This window comes from Lepus europaeus, chromosome 1 (genome assembly GCF_033115175.1).
Source record: "Lepus europaeus isolate LE1 chromosome 1, mLepTim1.pri, whole genome shotgun sequence".
Classification (NCBI taxonomy): Eukaryota; Metazoa; Chordata; class Mammalia; order Lagomorpha; family Leporidae; genus Lepus; species Lepus europaeus.
The window spans coordinates 139,213,567-139,232,395 of record NC_084827.1 but is presented as its reverse complement, the minus strand read 5'-3'; the positions used below and the strand labels follow the sequence as shown (position 1 = coordinate 139,232,395).

The 18,829-nt window shown below is 39.4% G+C and overlaps 1 protein-coding gene across 2 annotated transcripts in view; it reads right to left on the bottom strand.

The window, feature by feature from the left end:
* Positions 1-18,620, bottom strand: part of SLC39A10 (solute carrier family 39 member 10) — a 66,458-nt gene extending 47,838 nt beyond the window's left edge. The window contains exons 1-2 of one of the 2 annotated variants that reach the window (XM_062189411.1): positions 18,469-18,620; positions 10,759-10,846 (exon numbers count right to left, since the gene is read on the bottom strand). The gene's annotated coding sequence lies outside the window, so the exon portion shown is untranslated. The remainder of the gene's footprint in view (positions 1-10,758; positions 10,847-18,468) is intronic. The other variant, XM_062189403.1, reaches the window with a different exon arrangement.
* Between the last annotated feature and the right edge of the window lie 209 nt (positions 18,621-18,829).

The following is an 18,829-nucleotide window of genomic DNA, read 5'->3' as shown; positions in this document are numbered from 1 at the left end:
TTTGAGAATGAAACAGAGCATGGAAAATCTCTGTCTCTCTACCTCCCACTCTGTTACTCTGCCTTTCAAATAAACCTTGAAAAAATATACAACATTACTGAAAGAAAAGAACTGCAAAAATGAGTGAGAAATACCATCTACATGAATGGCTAGATATACTACATAAAATATATAAAATTTTCCAAGTATTTATACAAATTTAATTCAATTCCACTCAAAACCCTGGTAGCTATTTTTGGTGAGATTCCACAACCACATCCAAAAATGCATTTGGAAGAGTAGAAATCCAGGAACAACCCAAGACAATTCAGAATACTAGCAAGGTAATAAAGAAGTCTTTTTATGAAGTTCCACTAACTAAAATAACACCAAACTGGCACAGGGACAGACAAATATGCCAGTGGAGCAGAACAGAGTTCAGAAAGAGAATCAATAATATTGATTGTGAAAATACTTCCTTCTCACACTTTACCCGAAAATCAATTCCAAGAGGATTAAAGATCTCTATGTGATAAGAAAAATTCTTAACAACTTTTAGAAGAAAATATAGGATATCTTTATGACCAAGGTTAGGAAAAGATTTTCTAAAGTAGAAACGACACATACCACAAAGGAAATTTTTGATTAATTAAATTCTTTAAAAATTATTCTAAGCTGCTGCCTACAATGCCAGGATCCCATATGGGCATCCACAGCTGCTCCATTTCTGATCCAGCTCCCTGATAATGTGCCTGGGAAATCAGCAGAGGATGGCCCAAATGCTCGTGCCCCTAAATCCAATGGGAGACCTGGATGAAGCTCCTGGCTTCAGCCTGGCTGTTGTGGCCATTTAGGGAGAAACCAACAGACAGGAAATCTTTCTCACTGTCTCTCTCTGTAACTCTTCATTGCAAGTTAAATAAAAGATATTTTAAAAAGCATCCTTGGGGGCCAGTGCTGTGGTGTAGTAGGATAAGCGTCCACCCAAAGAGCCAGCATCTCATATGGGCACCGAGCACTGGTTTGTGTCCCAGCTGCTCCACTTCTTTTTTTTTTAAAGATTTATTTGAAAGGTAGAGTTACAGACAGGCAGAGAGAGAGAGAGAAAGAGAGAAGGGGGGAGAGAGAGAGAGAGAGAAATCTTCCATCTGCTGGTTTACTCCCCAAACGGCTGCAAAGGATGGAGCTGGGTCGTGCTCCACTTCTGATCCAGCTCTCTTCCTACGGCCTGGTAAAGCAGTGGAAGATGGCCTAAGTGCTTGGGCCCCTGTATCCACATGGGAGACCTAGAAAAAAATCTCCTGCCACCTGGTTTCAGATAGGCCTGGTTCCCACCATTCTGGCCATTTGAGGAGTGACCTTTCTGTCTCTCCTTCTCTCTGTCTGTAGCTCTACCTCTCAAATAAAAAATAAAATCTTTCTTAAAATTATTCTTGCCATTAAGATTTATGACAAATAAAACCTTTAACAAGCTACACACTAAAAGATATTCGCAATGTGTATACAAAAACAATGTAAATAAAAGATCAGTAGTAAAATACATAAAACGTGTTATCAATAATGAAATAATTCCATGTTGCACAAATATGTAAATGACATAAAAGGAAAGTTAGCTGATATGATTATTAATAATCTAGACAATGCAAACCTGGATAATGCTCTAAAACATCAACTAAAAATTAGTATCTGACCATAGTAAATGTTAAGCAAAGATCTGATGTTGAGAAATAGAAATTATCTTACACTAGTAGTGGAAGCACATGTCAGTACAATCATTTTGGGAAGCAGTTTGACATATAATAAGGTTGAAAATGAACACTCTGTAGCCCTCAAATTCCAATTCTATTTATCTACTCTTGCACTAGATACAAAAAGACAAATTCAAGAACTGTTAATATTATATTTTAAAATTTTTAAAGAATGTGAACTACCTTGTAATAAGCAGTTTTGTTTGCAAATAACAGAATACTCAACTCAAAGTGGCTAAAACAGAGGGAAGCTTTCAGATAAAAAGTAACGAGAAATGGGTGATTCCAGGCAAAGTCCCAAGATTGCTATTGCTACTGCTCAACCTGCCATTGCTACAACCATTCTACACTTCCAGAGTCATATCCAAAGTTGGAAAATTTATCTTCACGTCTCTTCTCAACCAGGCAGAAAAATTCTTCCCTCAAATCCCTTCCAGATTTTCCCTTACTCATCCTAGATGAGTACACCATGCCCACGTCAAAGCCAATTATGGGGAAAAGAACAATTGTTAGGACTGGCTTAGATCAATCAGCATTCATTCTTCAGGGTAAGAAGCTACTTTTCCTAAGTATGTAAATGGGATAGGGGATATTCACAGAAGATGGGAGTGCCCAAGGAAAAAGGAGGTAAATGAAGGAAGCAGTCAATTATATAACCATTAGTTTGCCTGTCACAACATAAATGCCTATCACTAGAATAACAGACAAAATAAATGTGGTAAACTTATGTAATTAAAGATTGTACAATTGTTATCAATGACTGATAAACGTATTAACATGCAAAAATCTAAAGAGCAAATTGCAAAAAGATGCATGTTATATCATGCATGGATAATTTTAAAGCATGCAAAATGCCTTTTTGTGTACACACATAAACCCACATACAAAGCAAGGGTATAACATGGGGATGATTACATTTCAGAAAGTGGTTATTTTCTCAGGAAGAGAATCAGTTGATGGAGGAGATATACATATTTAACTGCATTTGCAGTATTTTCTCTCTTTTAAAAAGGGAAGGCAATCTGAAGCAACATGACAAAACATTTAATACTTGTTAAAGCATGAAAATGGGTTGCAGGTGTTTGCTATTTTTTTCTGTAAATATGAAGAGACATTGTATCACCTATGCCACTGATCAAAGTGTAGACATGTGGCAACAGCATCAGCATAACCTGGCAAATCTAACAAATTCTCACACCCTGCCCATACCTACTAATAAGGAACTCTTGGGGTAGGGTCCAGCAGTGTTTTACCCAGCTTTCCTAGTGAGTCTGACACAAGTTAACTAAAAGCTGAGACTATTTCTATCACTTAAGTTACAAAACACCTACTTATTTAAAATAGTTTCATCAACTGAATATTATGATTACCTGAATAAATACATGTTATAATTATCCGAATTATCATATGTGGCACATATGGGTAAGAATTCTTTTCAAAATAGTCTACACGGGACCAGCACTGTGGCACAGCAGGTTAAAGCCACGGCCTGCGGTACGGGCATCCCATATGGCAACAGTTTCAGTCCCGACTGCCCCATTTCCGATCCAGCTCTCTGTTAATGTGCCTGGGAAAGCAGCAGAAGATAGCCCAAGTCTTTGGGCCCCTGCACCCATGTGGGAGATCTGGAGAAGTTCCTGGCTCCAGCCTGGCCCAACCCTGGCTATGCAGGCATTTGGGGAGTGAGCCACCAGATTGGAATCTTTCTCTGTCTCTCCTTTTCTCTGTAACTCTGCCTTCCAAATAAATAAATATTTTTTTTAAAAAAAGTCTACAAAATATATTCAATTCTAAAGCATTAAGTTTGAAATTTTTAACCCAAACTTTCATTCTTACATAATTTCATGAACAAAGTCATCATTTAAAATGCAGCAATTTTATTTGGACAATGATGAAGATGAAGATGATTAAGGCTAGTCACTATTCAGCAAAAGATACATATTTCTTCAGCTCCTAGATGTTAAACTACCTACAATTACCTTGGTTTTTCACTATAAGATGGTATTAAAGGTGATATTCTGAATATTATCTATTCACCTGGTAGGTAAATGCTGTAAGGTACATTATCTCACTGTCAGAATGAATCGGTACCAGTAGTGCAAATTACACACACATACGTATTGATCAAACAACATCAAGGGGCTGGCATTGTGGTGAAGCGGGTAAAGCCACTGTCTGCGGTGTTGGCATCCCATATGGACACTAGTTCAAGTCCCAGCTGCTCCATTTCCAATCCAATTCCCAGCTAATGTGCCTGGGAAAGCAACAGAAAACAGCCCAAAAACTTGGGTCCCAGTATCCAAATGGGAGACCCAAAAGAAGTTCCTGGCTCCTGGCTTCAGACCTGCCCAACTCCTGCCATGGGCCATTTGGGGAGTAAATCAGTGAACGGAAGATCTCTCTCTCTCTCCCTCTCCCTCTCCCCCTCTATTTAACTCTGCCTTTCAAATAAATAAATAAATAAATAAAATGAATGACCATGAAATAGATGGTCTATATGAAATTTAAATTGTCGCTGGCACTGCGGCTCAATAGGCTAATCCTCCACCTTGTGGCTCCGGCACCCCGGGTTCTAGTTCCAGTCGGGGCACCGGATTCTGTCCCGGTTGCCCCTCTTCCAGGCCAGCTCTCTGCTGTGGCCAGGGAGTGCAGTGGAGGATGGCCCAAATCCTTGGGCCCTGCACCCCATGGGAAACCAGGAGAAGCACCTGGCTCCTGCCTTCAGATCAGCGCGGTGTGCCGGCTGCAGCGTGCCAGCCGCAGCGGCCATTGGAGGGTGAACCAACAGAAAAGAAGACCTTTCTCTCTCTCTCACTCTCACTGTCCACTCTGCCTGTCAAAAAAAAAAAAAAAGAAAAAAAGAAAAAAAAAAAGAAAAAGAAAAAAGAAATTTAAATTGTCATTTGTCTTTTTTTCATTAACATATGGTATTTTATTTACTGTAAAGATTCTACATATCTTGAGTCCCCCTAGTCACTCACTCAAATAGAATATCATGGGAATGCAAGGACACAAGAAACAATACAAGGTTATCATAAGTGGTTGTTTTTATTTTGAAGAAAATCATTCATAAACTTAGCAACTTCAGCTTAGAACTACTAGGAGGGTACCCTAAAAAAATTGAATTAAAAGGTAAGTTTATTTGTTAGTAAAAACTTTTTAAGGTCCCTGCAGTTTTTTCATAATATACACTTTCTATGAACTGTGTGAAGTTCCCTTGTGTAGCAGTGTGTGCTTAATTAACAATCACCTGGATGAGGCACGCATTTGTTAGCACATGCTACGCAGCTATAGCAGAGTTGCTCCCAAAAAAGGCAGTGATTTAAGAATTGGAGCAAGTTTTGTTCCTGTCAAAGACAGTCCTGGGTGACTGCCCCAGGTCTGGGGACAGCTCCATTCCTTTGATTCAGAGACGTATGAATTTTGCTTGCACGGGTGCTACTCCACACGGTGGGGAAAAGATTCAGAAATTTCTTCTTCAGCAGCAAGGTAAGCAGAAGTTGCTTGTGTAATTTACTCTCATACTCCACTGTTAAGAAGTTAGCCTAAGTTAGCTAGCAGGCTTAGGAAATACAATCCCACCTATAATTTACAGAGCTTCCCAGAATTTCATGGAAGTTCAGAATCCTCTTCCATCCACAGCACAAAGAAGATCTTTTGGGTGGAGACAAGAATGGGTAAAAGTTGCCCGAGTCCACATATCACTAAACCATAAATATTGGCCTTTATAGGAAAGCTTTGCTCTGGCCAAAACAGTGTCTCTTTCTTGTGTTTTGGAGTTTTCCAGGTTTTGTGCATCAAGAATGTTACTTTTATAATTGAGGATATTTTTTAAATTTGCCAAATTTGGCAAATGAGGTGCTGTAGACATCACTGTATGATTATATTATATAAAATATGGGAGAATGGATTATGGTAACTAATAAAAGCCACCACAATGTATTTTCATCTTTTGCTGTTGATTCCCAGAATGCCATCAAAGTTAAAAATTTAAGTATTCTATCACTGTATAATTTCTACATTACAGTGGGGTTAATTTACCATTAGGCAATTCAATCACTGTGTTAATTATAATAATTCTGAAGCAGATATTCTCTATCTTCACATGCAAAGAAAAAATGAAAATGAAGTTCCCTAATCTTTCCCTATATACGTTAGAATCAGAAATAAATATTTAGTAAGTAATTAAACTTTATTCTCAGGAGTGACTGGGAGAAATCGCTGCATTGCTTAATGCCCTTCACCTGGGTGCTGGTTACACACATGCATTTCACTTCAGGAAAACAATGGAGTTTTACACTTAACATCTGGGCACTTTCCTGTGGGTCTGTTATAGTTCAGCCAAAACACAACTTAATTCACGAAGAATAGTTCAAGTTTCAACTGGTAAGATCAATAATATGAAGCTTTTAGAAACATACCCAACACATACTTAATAATCCCCAAAGATGATTTTATTATTGTAACTTTTTATTTTTCAAGTAATTTTTCAGAAGAAATTATAAAAGTGGCTCAGTATCCATGTATCCTTTGCCCAACTTTCTCCAACAACATTTTAATAGTCACAGCACATCTTCAAAACCAATACAATACTATTAACTAGAGATCTCATTCAAATTTCACCAGCTTTTTACAGGCTCTCTTCAAAAATACCATAATATATTTTTTTACCCAAAAGATCTTGTGTAACAAAATAAATGGGCCTAAAAACTAGATCCTGGTGCTCACTTCAGCAGCTACACTACACTACAGTTGAAATGATATGGAGATTAATATGATTCTTGTGCAAGGACAACAAACGAATCTGCAAAGTATTTCATATTTTTAAGTGTTCTCACCACAAAAAAGTATGTAACATAATGCATATGTTTATTAGCTTGACTTAGTCATTCCACAATACCCATGTATTTCAAAACACCATACTTTATATAATACACACAATTTTTATTCGTCAATGAAAAATATAGAAAATTAGGGTTGATATTCTCCATTAGCTAGTTCTTCTATAAAGATTTACAATTTAATTACAGAGCTTTCATTGTAGTTTTACTGTATAAAATGCTGTTACAATTTTCAAATAAATAAAATTAAACATCTTAAGAACAAATTCAAGAATACACATTGTTAACATTAGAAATACTCTTACATGGGTATATACCCTAAAGACTTGAACACAATGAAATCAGAGATACCTGCACAATCATGCTTACAGCAGCACTGTTCACAATAGCGAAAAACTGGAATCAACCAAGGTGTCCGCCATCAGATGAACAGATAAAGGAAATGTGATATTAAAAAAAAAAAAAAAAGCTGTGCTATATATACACAATGAAATACTACTCAGCTATAAAAAAGAGTGAAATTCTACCATTTTCAGTAAAAGGGACACAACTGGAGGACATCATCTTGAGTGAAATAAGCCAGTCCCAGAAAGACAAATACCACATGTTCTCCCTTATCTGTGGAAACTAAAATTTAAAAACAAAAAAAAAAAGAAAAAAAGAAATATCTGTGTTTATCAGTACTGCTGCAAATATAGTTTTCTAAAACTGTTTTATACCTTTGTCAAACCAATGGTTAAGAATTCTATACTGCAATAGTTTCAAGGATCTGTTATTACTTTAAAATTTACTGTATATGGGTGAAATGGTCACGTTTCCATTCAGTTATTGTTTAACAGCCATTATTTGCTAACAAATTAAATACTGTTTAATAGCCATTGTCTATTCCCACTGATCTAAGGTTCTTTTGCTTTTTACTTATTAAACTTCTTATCCTGGCGGGGGGGGGGGGGGAAGAAATCCTCTTACAGATATTTCATTTCAAAGAGAGAATTGTTATTTCACACTGATGAACAAAATGAATGTAAAAAGTTTTAAATGAAAATATCCTTATGTAATTTTAGGTAAATACTAGATTTTTACTAAGAAAGAAATCTAGGACTAGCCCAAAGGATACATGATTAAGGTGAGAGTTCAAGATTGTGCCATTCCTCTTTTTTTAAAATTAATTAATTTATTTTTTTGACAGGCAGAGTTAGACACACAGAGAGAGAGAGAGAAAGGTCTTCCTTCCATTGGTTCACCCCCCAAATGGCTGGTACGGCCGGTGCGCTGCGCCAATCTGAAACCAGGAGCCAGGTGCCTCCTCCTGGTCTCCCATGCGGGTGCAGGGCCCAAGCACTTGGGCCATCTTCCACTGCACTCCCGGGCCACAGCAGAGAGCTGAACTGGAATCCGGCACCCCAACCGGGACTAGAACCCGGGGTGCCAGCACCAGAGGTGGAGGATTAGCCAAGTGAGCCACGGCACCAGCCCATCCCCCTAACTTTCAATTCAAGGGCTCTACCATACCATCATTCTTGCATTCCACTAAAACCAGAACACTGTCAGATCATCAATAAGTAACTTATTAGGAAAAGACTTACTATAAAGAGGATATATTACAAAGACTTATTATAAAGAGAAAAGAAATTGTCTCCTACCTACTTAATTTAAAAAACAGATATTGTGAATACTACTAAATTATATTAAAAAAGATTGCCATAAAAAGAAAAAGAGCTGTAGTTACTAAAATAATCCTATTACAAACACTGAGTTCCAGGTCATCAAAGAAGGAGGTACCTTTCTCTGAAGGGAGGAGAGAACTTCCACTTTGACTATGACCTTGTCTAAATATGCTAAGAGTCGGTGAACTCAAAAGGCTTCCATAGCCTTGGCAACTCATGACAAGAGCCTAGGGTGATGACTGACGCCATAAACAAGAGTGTCAATTTGTTAAGTCAACAACAGAAGTCATTGTGCACTTACTCCTCATGTAGGATCTCTGTCCTTAATGTGCTGTACATTGTGATTTAATGCTATAACTAGTACTCAAACAGTATTTGTCACTTTGTGTTTCTATGTGGGTGCAAACTGTTGAAATCTTTACTTAATATATACTAAACTGATCTTCTGTATATAAGAGAAATGAAAATGAATCTCGATGTGAATGGAAGGGGAGAAGGAGTGAGAAAGGGGAGGGTTGCGGGTGAGAGGGAAGTTATGGGGGTGGGGGGAAGCCATTGTAATCCATAAGCTGTACTTTGGAAATTTATATTCATTAAATAAAAGTTTAAAACAAACAAAAACTGAGTTCCTGTTACTGGAAAAATCAATCATCTCAGAATATATTTTCTGTGTATCTACTCAACTCATTTCATTAAAAAAAAAAAAAGTTTTCACTCTAAAGTTGTTTTTAAAGGAAAATGAGCAAATGAAGCAACCTCCAATTTATAAAAACCAAATAAAATAACAAATTTTTTAAAGTGGTAGAAGTTTGATATGGTTGGTGTTTTACTATTTAATATTTAAGTGCAAATTATTAATAGTAACATAACTTGGATGCCATCACTTCTGATACACTCACTAAATAAGTTTTTTTTTATAAAGTCTTAGTGACCCAGGTTAAGAAACTTTTGTAACTGCTTCATCCCATCACTGCCAGCTTACTCCTGCTCTGCAAAACAGGGGCAACAGCACCTACATTTATCCACCAACTGAACTATCATACATAAAATCATTTTATAGGCCGGCGCCGTGGCTTAACAGGCTAATCCTCTGCCTTGCGGTGCCGGCACACCGGGTTCTAGTCCCGGTCGGGGCGCCGGATTCTGTCCCGGTTGCCCCTCTTCCAGGCCAGCTCTCTGCTGTGGCCCGGGAGTGCAGTGGAGGATGGCCCAAGTTCTTGGGCCCTGCACCCGCAAGGGAGACCAGGATAAGCACCTGGCTTCGGATCAGCATGTTGCGCCGGCCGTAGCGCGCCTACCGCGGTGGCCATTGGAGGGTGAACCAATGGCAAAAAGGAAGACCTTTCTCTCTGTCTCCCTCTACTGTCCACTCTGCCTGTCAAAAAAATAAAAAAAATAAATTAAAAAAAAATAAAATCATTTTATAAAGCAATTATTTCAACTTATTATCATCACTAGATGTGGCATTATGTATCTTTCATTTAAATTACAGAAACTGTAGAAGCAGGAAAAAAAACTCCCTTTGTTGTGACTCCTTTAGGAGGATGCGGTCAAAATATTCCAAGAGCAAATGCAGCATTAATTAGCACATCCAAGACCAGCTCTAGATTACAGGAGGCATCAAATTCACTAGTATTTGCATAAACGTTGGAAAGACTCACCACAACAAACTAGCTTCATAATATTATAAAATTCCTCAAGAGATGAAAGTATTGTATTAATGAGCTACCAGCAGGAACCACAAAATCCTCTTACAGTTTCATGGTTTGCTTTTACATCCCTCAATTTCACCCAGTACCTAATCTACTAGAGCCATATTCATAGTTTGGAGTACCAACGCAACTCTTAAAAAAAAAAAAAAAGTTTTGTGATTTCTAATCTTCCCACTGAGATTCATTCATATAAAAACAGTACATGCATGCTAATTGATCTTGGGCATAATTTACTGCTTGTCCTGTTTTGCTAACTTAAAAAAAAAAAAAAAGAGAATGTAAAAGCCTGTGCCTTGATTTTAAATACCAAATCAATCAACAATATATCAGACCCATCTGTACTGTACATCAGGCATTCATGTGCAAACCACATTAAATGTCAAAATTGCCAGCATTTCTGCATTTTTAACCTGGAACTACACTGTGAAAAGCTACCTATAAGATACTGATGTCTGCTCTGCTACTTGTGACTACAAAGAACATCTGAGATAAGTAAATGCACTAGCTGGGATGCCTTTCTCAGCCAGTAAATAACAAGGTGCCTTTTGAAGCTAATACATACAATGTTTCCAACTTTAGTCGCTATTTCTGGAAATAGGCCTCAATCTCTTCATTCTGTATGTATAATATGCATACATGAAGGGACTATGAAGAGTGCTAATCTGATAGTCCTAGAACCTGAATTAGACACACATGCCATCTCCCTTCAATCTGCAGAGCTGTGTTCTCTCTTCACTCATCATCACTGGCAGTTCCTTTCATTCTAAGAACACCTACTGCCGCTGCATCAAATCTTTATCACACCACCCACCTTCACTATTCCTTTCATGTCTTCCTTTTTCAGCACCATGGCACTCTTACACACTCCTGATTTTGCACCAGCTTGCCATTCCTAAGAACTGACAGTTAAAAGAATCTTTATGAGGTTGGGGGGAAGAGGGCAAAAACAACAATGATCACAGAATCTCCAGGGTAATCTTTTCATAACATTGACATTTTTTAATGCAGCTAATGATAGAGAGGCTACTTCTTCCTCAACAGGGAAGCTTTATGTCCGATTAGATTTAGCTATCCTTAGAATTATTTTAGGCTTAATTGTTGAACCAAGTGAGATGATTCAGTTCAGCCAACTTAGGAAGGCTCTTCCAAAAATACAATCCAAATGTCAAAGCTACTTAATTTTTACTAACAAACTACTAATTTCACTCTTTTTGATTACCCATCCAGTAACAGCTTTATTCTCAGGCTGAACAATGTCCAATATATAAACAAAATAAATCCTTGAACATAAAATTCTGATCATATTCTCTTTCCTTATACAGTTAGACTCAAAAACACAGAACTAGGGTATATTTAGATATATAGATACATAGAAAAAGAAGGAAAGTAAGAAAATTACTAATGCCAGAAATTTTAACTGATGAATCAGTAAAGTCACATTATGTCACATGGGGTAGAACATGAACTACTTTTGGTTTCAAGGCTTTCACAAGAATTTATAGAATTTTAGTCACAATATGCAAACATTTTGATTCCAATTCATGCTTTACTTTTGATTACTTGCCTGTAATTAATTCCAAGATGTGGGGAAAGTCTACAGTAACACTTCTTGCAGCCGGCCCAAGTCCTTGGACCTCTAGACCCATGTGGGAGACTGCTCCTGGTTTCAGTCTGGCCCAGCCCTAGCAATTGCAGCCATTTGGGAGAATGAACTAGTAGATGGAAGATCGCTCTGTCTCTTCCTCTCTCTCTGTAACTCTATCTTATAAATAAATCATTTTAGAAATAAATGTTAACACTTCTCAGGTCTTGCTATTCATATGTACTTATTTCCAAATTGTCTCTAGAGAAATTAAGCTGGGTTATGCTGCCACCAGCAGTTACGATCATGGCACTCTCATCAGCACTCTGTATTATTACTGGAATAGAAGATCTTGCCTTATTTTTATTTTGATTTATATTTTAACTGTTATTAAATTATTTCTGAAGTTCCCTTTTTATCAAATTATATAGATATTTTTATGTATATACAATAAAATGTATGAACTTTTGCAATTTCTTATATGGGTTTCTACATTTAAAATTTTTCTTCCTATACTTTATATTGTCTTTCTTTCTAAAAAGAGCTATAATTAAAAAACACAAGTCCTAAAAACTAAGACCTGCAAAACTCATTTGCTATCTAGAAAAAATAAAAGTGTCTATGGAATTAACATTTCCAAACTTCCATATTTACCAAGTAACTAAGAAAATTTATGTTTTAAGTCTCAATGATATTTTCAAATACTTATGTTTAGGCAAAAATCTTCATAGGAAAAGCTTTAACAAATGATTTTATAACATATATCATATAAAATTATATTTATAGTTAATTCAAGAACATTTTTCTTAACATTTCTTGCAGTGATTTAATTTTAGCATATCATCTTTATTTTCAAATTTTTATAACTGTTATGATTTTCTTAGCATAAACTTTGTATTTACACTGGTTACACATTTTCATTTTATTTGAAAAAGCTAGACTACCATAAAACTAAAAGAGTATATTCCAAACACTGAAAAGTAATGAAGTTGGGTGAAATTCTACACTAAAAAAGTTCCATGAGAATAGAAAACATCTCACTACTTTACATATTACATTTAAAAGATAAATATTGCTGATACAATTCAATATCAGCTTACAACTACATGAGATGTATTTTTCTAATTATTACACTGTTTTATTAATCTTATTTATTTGAAAGGTAGAGAGAAACAAAGAGATCTCCCATCTGCTTCTTCACTTCTCAAGGGCCCACACCAACCAGGGCTGGGCTGTGCAGAAGCCACTGCAGGTCTCCCACCTGGGTGGCAAAGACTCAAGTAGTTGAACTATCACTGCTCTCTCCCAGGAAGCTGAACTGGCTTAACCGCTGTGTCCCAATCTCTATTTACAATGTACTGACAGCAAATCATGTATTATTCTACTTATGGTGACAAGGTTTACATCAATCAGTCTTTCCATAGCTGCCCATGTGGCTATGTTTTTCTATAACACAGTACAAAGTATACTTTATCATATAAAGAGAGTAATGCAAGGATTCTGTTCGGTAGAGCTGCACTGAGAGGTAATACACAAAGCATTTGCTCACAGGGCTATGAGCATGCAATTATGAATTGCTTTACAAAAGGAATGGGAGGAGAGGAGGAAAATGAGAGGGAAAGGGAACAGAGGCAGTGAGATAACATTTTCTGCTCTGAAAGAATTGCAAGACAGACACAACCAGCTTTTCAATTAAAGAAGGTAAACTGCAGGAGATGCTACATAAACAGTTTGACAGAGTTAGGTGGAGGCTTAAGGTGAAGGCCAAGAGCTTCATATTCTTTTTCCAACTTCAAGCACAATAAAGGTGCTATTTCTCCTGTAGAGGGAAAATGGAAAAGTGAAGAGATGAAAAGCTTCTACACCATTAAGGAGAAAAACACCTCAGAACTCCTATTACCTGAAACAACTGTCTGAATGCTTCTCTACTACAGTATCTTACTTCTGTAGGTTCTGGGAGAGTATTAACCATTCTACACAAAAGCAACATACTGAATAATGCTGAAACATTAAGAAATGGATCTAGGGGTCTGCTGACTTCAAAGGGCCAGAAAGTAAGCATGTTAGGGTTTGTGAGCCTTCAGTTACTATCACAACTGCTCAACTCTGCCATTATAGCACAGAAACAGCTACAGACAACACATAAACAAACGGGAAAACAATCTTCCAGGAATACTTTACAAAAGGAGTGGATTTAGCCCACAAGCCAGTTTGCAGATCCCTGACTTATTCTACATATTATATTAATAAAAAAAAAAACACTTCAGCAGACAATTGTATGGAAAAACACTACTTTCAAATTCAGAAATGCACACCTGCTGTGGAATAGCTGGTAAAGCCACTGCCTGCCATCTCATATGACCACCAGTTGAGTCCCAGCTGCTCCACTTCCAATCTAGCTCTCTGCTATGGCCTAGGAAAGCAGTAGAAAATGGCCCAAGAGCTTGGGCCCCTGCACCTGCATGGGAGACCTGGAAGAACCTCCTGGCTCCTGGCTTCGGATTGGCACAGCTCCAGCCGCTGTGGCCATCTGGGGAGTGAACCAGTGGATGGAAGACCTCCCTCTCTGTCTCTACCTCTCTCTGTAGCTCTTTTTAAATAAATATTTTTTTTAAAAATCTGCTAGATCCTTGTATCTGGCTGTTTAGAAAATAGCATTTAACACTGTGATAGGACAATAAATTATTGGGTTCTGTTTTAACATGTCAGAACATTATGTGTGATGTCTTAAGCAGTCAATTTGAAAACAATTTCAAAAATGCCATTGTTATCTAAAACTTTACAATTTCAGTTCTAAACTGCAGTATTGCTATTGGAACACACATTTTAAATGTTCCAGCAAATTTCTGTTGATATATTTGGTTACTTTAGGAAAAACCTAGAGGTAAATGTTTGCTTCACCCACAGAAACTATAAATAAAAAAAAAAATAGTCTGGAACACACATAATTGGTTAATCTGAAATCGTACCTTAATGTTTACATTTTCAAACTTTATTTTCAGTACAGTCAAAACCACTAAATTCAGCCAGTAGGCAGAATTTTATATCGCTTTTCAAGACAAAGTTCAGATTAAATAAAATTGCTGCTATTCATACACAAAGCTAACGACAAAGATTCACCTTTAATGTATTTCCTTCTTCCCATTCTGAAAAATATTCCACTATACCTTGGCTCGGGGATTTGATCACATTATTCTGTTCTTTCTCCACCCAAAATCCACTCCCTTTACTTGGAAAACTGGGGTCTAAAAGCAATCAAAATTAACCAACTCAAAAAGACTACGTCCATCTTAATTAGTACCATTAGCTAGCTGGAGGAAATCTCAAGGTAGCCAGATGTATAACTTTAAGATGCTAACTGTAACAAACCGTACATTTCTTTAGCAAAATGTGGAAGTGAAGCTGAGTTTAGAGCACTTAAACACTAGAGGGCAGCATCAAACTGTTGAGGCTTAGACTGGGCAGTCTTGTCACGTACAGTATCCACATTTTAATGAGAAATACACTTATGAGATGATTTAAGATTTTAAAACATCCGTTATAAAGCGAAAAACTACCCTTCTGTTTTAATTATCTTAATTCCTCTTCCATTTCCTTCTGTGTGTTTACATCGTTGACTTGTGAGTTACCTGTTGAAAATGGACTTGTGCTAATGTCTCTGATATAAAACAAAACTTACATCATTTCCATTCCTGAGGTAGGCAGGGTCTGATGTTTCTCTCTCAAATACTTCCTTAAGTTAATGCTAAATTTAAATTTTGTGTCACTCAACATTTTAAACTGTCATGAAGCACTATGCAACAAAATGCTGTGGAGTATGTTCCCACCAAAGAATTTATTTTGGCAGAAAAAAAAATTTACATATGTAACTATAAATTAGAAAATGCAAGAGAGGCAGAAAAAATCCTATGGGTATTATATACAAATAACAGAAGAAAAACAATACAGTAACTGTAATCCCATAAAGGCCCAACAGAGGCCATCAAACCCAACTCTAGGGAAATCAAATATGAATGGAAAAGAAAGGTTAGTCCTTGTTTCTTTGATAAAAGAACTCAATGGACTGACTGTATGTAAAGAATAGTAGAATTAATTAAGTACCTGAAGCCTGTTGGCTCATTCTCATTTAATAGTCATGGTGAATTCCTGAGATAGCTTTTTTAGTATTTCAAGTTCATAGACAAAAGACTAAGATAAAGCAACCTGCTCAAGGTAACCAAACTAATTAACAGTAGATCAAGTTTTTGAACCTTTAATCTCATTCCAAAACCCTAAATTCTTTCCAATACACCAATACTGAGGGTGGAGGAGGGTTAGAATATCATCAAAGTAAATTCTCTTTAATGAAAAGCAAATGATCATTCTGGCCACTGGATGACTGTTCTTGCTATAATGCCTAAACAGTATCTTATGTTGTCCATATCACTTAAAAGAAAACACACACTTTTGAGTACTTTCATACCAAACTTGAAACCTTCTCAAAGAACTTCAGATCAGATTCTCCAAAAAGGGGAAGAACTGTTAGCTGTTAGTGGAAGATGAACTGCTAACAGGAAGACCTGCACAGGTTGCACATCCCTAATCTAAAAGTATGAAACACTATAAAATCTTGAGTACCGACATGACAAATGGACAATTTCTCCCCAGACCTCATATGACAGGCCGCAGTCCCAACACAGGTGCACTATAACTGTAGTATAAAATTACCTTCAGGCCATGTGTGTATGGTGTGTATGAAACACAAAAGAATATTATTTTTAGATTTGACTTCCATCTCCATATCTCATTATTTATACAAGCAAATATTCCAAAATCCAAAACACTCTGGTCCCAAGCATTCTGAATATGGGATACTTCAACCTGTACAGGCTATCCAACAACACATTATTGATGTCACTTCACAAGAAATCTTCCCTAATCACAGTGGCAACAAAGTCAATCTTGCAGAGAGGTTTTGAACCACGGGTCTGTGGATAGAATTCAGAAGGTTTGTGTATTTGGACAGGGGAAAAATAAAAATGCATCTTAATTTAACTTCTGAAGTTTAGTATCTCTTCAATTATGAAATGATTTAATGGTTAGAGCAATATGAAGTACTTGATAGAAATAATTTAAAATCTTAAAAGATCATTTGTAGTCCTCATTAGTTTCGAATTAGTCATTGTCAACCAGCTACTACCCTTGATATTTAGTGCTTTACTAAAGCATGGATTACTTCGTCATAAATATTTAGTGTCTTGATAAATATTTCAATAATGGCTTTCTGTTGTAATCCTACACATTTTATATATTTAAAACCATCGTTCTGAGGCTTGTCACACAAAAAAACTGGCAATAATTCGCTGCCAATACACCACTGTTTTATTTTCTTCTAACCCCTTATCACTGATATATATTGCTTCTCTCCCTCCCTACTGGAATAATCAGTGCACACAGGATGTGGGTTGTCTGGCATGCATCCCCAAGGTCTAGAAAAAAAAAAAAAATGACTCATAGTAAGGTACTCAAGTATTTGCAGAATAGAAAGTCCTAAAATAAAACAGTACACAGGAATCTTGAGTTAAGGCTTTGGATCACATTACTAAAATTAAACTTTGTCTCCAGCTTTTACAATATATTACTGCTTGTTCTTAATTATATAGACTTTGGCTACGTCACCAAAAAGAACACACAAACGAAATGTAAAAGTCACATGCTAGTTTTGTTCCAAGAATGACTCAGTTCCAAATTAAAGCTACAGGACTTAACAGTGGGGGCAGTGGGGGGGGGGGGGAGGATGAAAGTAAAAATAAAAAAAGCAAAGCCTACCGCCTTTTTCTCCCCCCACAAACTTATGTTTTATGTCACTTTATTAAAACGGGTACTTGGAGGCAACCATCCCGCACTACCGGCTGCTGGCCCGGCCACGGGAGCTTTTCCGTGTGCCCAGCTCCCTACAGCCAGCCCATGTGCACAGGTCCCACGTGAACGTTTCTTCCCTGAAGCCACAGGAAGACCTTCAACGTCATGTCCTCGTTAGGGCCCCCTTCCTCGCCGGGGCGTTCCGGGGGCTCCCAAGGGAGGGACAAGGAGTTCAGCAGATTCCCAGGCCGGGGGAGAGGGGGCCCCCCAGCCACACCCCACAGCGTTCGCCACCGGGGGTGGGGGGGGGCTCTCAGACACAAAGCCCGGGCGACCGCGCCACCGCCGGGGGCCACCTGGCCGCCGCTGCCGCCCCGGGCCAGGCTCCAGGGCCAACTCCCCCGCGCCCCGCCTCGGCTCTTCGGTTGGTCCGGGAGGAAGCAGGCCCCCCACCAGCCCGCCCGCCCGCCCGCGCCGCCGTCCGTTAGCCTGCAGCATCCCGGGCTTCGCGCGGCCGACCCCATGATAGACCAGCGGGGAAGACGGGAGGGAGAGGAAGGACCTGGGGCGTCCGCCGCCGAGTGCCCCCCACCGACGACCGGCCTCCAGGTCCCCGCCCCCAGCCTCGGGCCACAGGTCCCCATCTCCGACAGCGGCCGGCACCCTCGGTCCCCGGGCGGCCCGCGCGTGCAGCCCCCTAACCGCCGCCCGCCCGCCCAGCGGTCACTCCCCCACCTCCGGCGCGGCCCACGAGGCTCCCCCAGCCTCGGCCGGGGGCTGAGCGGGGCGCCGGGTCCCGCACGCGGGGCGGACGCTGCCGCGCAACCGACCCCCGCGGCCCGCAGCAGCCTGGAGCGCACACGAGGAGCCGCGGCAGCCCACGCGCAGCCCACCGCGCGCTCCGCTGCGGCTCGCCGCCGCCGCCGCCTGCAGCAGCTGCGGGAACCCCAGCACCCGGCTCCCCGGGGGACCCAGCCCTGGTGCCCCGGTTCCGTTCTCCTTTCCTGCCCCCACGCCGTCCCGGGACTCGCAGCCTCCGCCGCGCATGGGGCCGGTTCTGGGGGAGGGAATGTAAACAAATCGGGGTTTTATAGTTACCTCACACTCGAGTGCCGTGTGCATCTCCTCTCCGCTCGGTACCAAACCCCGGCTGCACCAAATCGTGTATTCACCAAAGCCGCCTGCGCTAACTGCGTCGCGGAGGCCCGCGCGTCAGACTCCTCGCTACGCCAGCGGCGTACAGGGCCCACTCAGGTCCCTGCGCAGCCGCACCCCGTCCGCCTATGGGTGCTACGCTCTGGGCGTACACGCACTACCCGGCCATTAACTTCGGGTAACGCCGGTTGCGTAGGAAATTGCACCACTGGCGGGTTCCTCGCGGGTTCCACACGGATAGTCGGAGCAATAGGAAATTCGAGTCTACGCAAATTGCGGAACTTGGGTTCCACGTTAGTTTTGT